Genomic DNA, 3,529 nt, shown 5'->3' with positions numbered 1-3,529 from the left:
GAAATCATCCTACCTAATATGATATCTAAACCAGGAATCATGAAGAGAGTGCAAATGCAGGATATTGGAAATGCATTTGAAATTAAGAGACAAGCAACTTAAAACAATCATATAGAGAGAGAGATTGCTATATTTTATATCCAGGAAAACTGATCAACTCTCACTAATTCTAAAACATAGCTACAAATTCTTTTGAGTATAGATACACAGTCACATCACCTGTAAAGAATAGCAGTTTTCATTTGCTAGCCTTATTTCCTTTATTATTATTTTCTTTTCCAGTGCAACACTGAATAAAGTGGTGATAGCAGGTAATGTTGTCTTGTTCTTGCTATTAAAAGCCACCATTATTGGGCTTCCCTGGTGGCTCAGTGTTTGAGAGTCCGCCTGCCGATGCAGGGGACGCGGGTTCATGCCCCAGTTCCGGGAAGATCCCACATGCTGCGGAGCGGCTGGGCCCGTGAGCCATGGCCTCTGAGCCTGTGCGTCCGGAGCCTGTGCTCCGCAACGGCAGAGGCCACAGCAGTGAAAGGTCTGCGTACCACAAAAAAAAAAAAAAAAAAAAGAGCCACCATTATCTATGATATTTGCTATAATATTTCTGGTAGCTACTCTTATGAGATAAAGGAATTTTATTTTATACCTAATTTGTTTGAGGTTTTCTTTGTTCTTTTTAGTCACGACTAGTTTTTGTACTTTATCAATTCTTTGTCAGAAATAATGATATGATTTTCCTTTTTATATTTTTATTGTAGTAATTTATGTTAATTTTTCTAATGTTTAACCTTTTATTTTTTTGGATAAACTCAATTTGGTTGTGAATATCTACCCTACACATACTGGTTTCTCCAATATCACTAGATCCAGTTTAGTAATATTTTAAGATTGTATGTTAATTATAGGCAAATTTGGCTTGCGATTTTCCTGTTTTCTACTGCACTTGGTAGTTGCCAAGGGGATGATGAAATATAGCTCCTGTGCTTCTGGCTGCATCTGATGGTTTTATTGCCTAACCTCTGCTCCTCTGGATTCTGCCGTTCCCATGGGAACTGAGTAGCTAGTCTGTAGCAGACCCCACCTGTCAGCTCTAATGGAGAGAGTTGCAGTGTGGACAGCTTTGCTCACCCTCCCATGAAGCCCAACCCACCCTCAGGGAGATCTAGGGAGCCCGGTCACACCTGGGATGCAGGGAGTGAAAAACAGATTCGGGTCATGCATTCAAAGTCCAACCTTTCCATTTTATCCATTTAACATAGATATACCTATACAGGATATAATATCTGTATAGATGAATTCTGTATTGCTTTAATTTGAGCCGTTCAATCTAAACCGATGTACAGGTGTACAATGAGAAATTTAAATGCTTAGTTATTTTTCCCAACAAAGTATAAAATAACCCTCGTCCGACAGTGGGATTTGCAAACTTTTGATGTTAATGGCTTTGCTCACTTCCTGGCAGGGCAGTTCAGTACCCAATTTGTAGCCCGGAGGTTGAAAGTTACCTTTAAATACATGTACAAATAGTTGTCAAAAGTAATGTTATTAAAATACATTTATTATCCCTGAAGAAAAAAAGACAAAGACCCATCACCACAGACCTTCTCAGTGACGCTGGTGTCCCCTCACCAGTGGGGCTTCTTGACCTGGTGAGCTGCGCCCTGCGGGTCTTCTGAGGAAGGCATTACCATTCCTCATGCCCTGAACGCACCCCTTCCTCCTCGTTCTGCCTCTTTACTTCTTTGGTGCAGCGCACAGCTTTCCAGTCTTCTGGGTGCCGAGATAAAAGGTATTGCAACTGGTCATGCCAGAGAGTCAAAACCTTCAGGGTAGAGATAAAGGCAGTTGCTAAGGACAAACATTGTTTCTGCAGCTTCTGTCCTCAAACAGGAGGAAACAGGCCACTTCTGCAGAGGGTGCAAGGGGATCTGTGGATTGAAGGTCCTCAAATGCCTCTACTCAGACAGACCCATCTCATGTCCCAGGTGCCACTCTCCCCGAACAGAGCCCTGACCTTGGCACGGAGACTTCTCTGGGCTGAAAACTCAGCCTCCCGACATCTCTTCCAATTGTACTTTAAGTCCTGTTCCTAAATCACGGTTTACCAGGACTTCTGCTTGCAGAAAGTGAAAGTCTCTTGAAATATTGTCAAAAAGGTTCTTTGGGCTTCCCTGATGGCGCAGTGGTTAAGAATCCTCCTGCCAATGCAGGGGACATGGGTTCGAGCCCTGGTCCAGAAAGATCCCACATGCCGCGGAGCAATGAAGCCTGTGCGCCACAACTACTGAAGCCCACGCGCCACAACTACTGAAGCCCGCATGAGCCCGTGCTCCGCAACGAGAAGCCACCGCAATGAGAAGCCTGCGCACTGCAACGAAGCTTAGCCCCAGCTCACCGCAACTAGAGAAAGCCCGCACACAGCAACGAAGACCCAACGCAGCCAAAAATAAATATTTTTAAAAAAGCTTCTTTGAATGTCACACTAAACTTGAGGTCATTAATTAATATATCCAGGTCTGCCGTTTCTTCTTGTCAGTAAATAATTGGCAGTTAGCAGCAGACATCTAATTCCATCACCCTTATAGGTACAATTTCCCCCGACCCGTTCAGATGCTCAAGAAATTTCAATATCTAGTACATCATCTTTCATCTGTAGCCCATCCCAATTCACCACAGGTGAAAGTCTTTGCAAATCTTATCGATACAGCAGTCTAGGGGCTATCAATACTTCATCCACCACCAATAATGGGATTCCCTTTTGCCATCCAGTTGAAATTAAGCAAATCCTATCTTTATGGTCTGTTTCATAGGCCCATGCATGGTACCACCCGTCTTAGATGTGATTCCCAAGAAGCAGAGCCTGACAAGAAGATCGTTGTTCAAGATTCATTGAGTGAGTATTCTCATGAGGAGAGGAAGGAAGACGGGGTGAGGAAGGGAAAAAAAACACTAAGAGGAATGTGGTTTCAGCCTGATCTCACAGGAAAGCTTGAGTGCAGAAATCACCCTATAGGGTTGGTTACCCTTCAGGTAAGAAGACTGGCCTTTTGTGCCCCCTTGTCATTCAGACATCGGCTGCGGACTGCCCCTGGAGAGGGCGCAAAAGTTTCCAGGTGACCTGGGTACCATCATCACAGGGCATTTCTTCAGGGAAGAGGGGAAGCCCTGAGCTGTCAGTAGCCAACACTCACAGCAGCTGAGTCATGGGTGTGTTAGTCAAATAAAGAGAGTCCGGGCACTGCAGCAAACACCGTGATTGCGTTTCTAGGGTTGCCACCTATTCTACGATCAGGAGGTCACTTGCTTCAGAACTATCATTTCACGGCTATAATCTGTCACCACAGTGAGAAAAAGACCACCCACAAGAAGCCACCACAAACAGAAAGTCCCTGTAACTTTGCTACCACTCTTGTCTCAAGATTCAAGCCGAGCTGCTACAGCCTGCATTTAAAAAAAAGACACTCTCCACACTCACTGCCCCTCAGCATTGACCAAAAATACCTCATGGTCCCTGGGACCCTGCTAACACTCC

Source organism: Leucopleurus acutus (assembly GCF_964270905.1).
Source record: "Leucopleurus acutus genome assembly, chromosome: 4".
Taxonomy (NCBI): domain Eukaryota; kingdom Metazoa; phylum Chordata; class Mammalia; order Artiodactyla; family Delphinidae; genus Leucopleurus; species Leucopleurus acutus.
The sequence above is the reverse complement of the archived record's forward strand: the minus strand, read 5'-3'. Positions refer to the sequence as shown.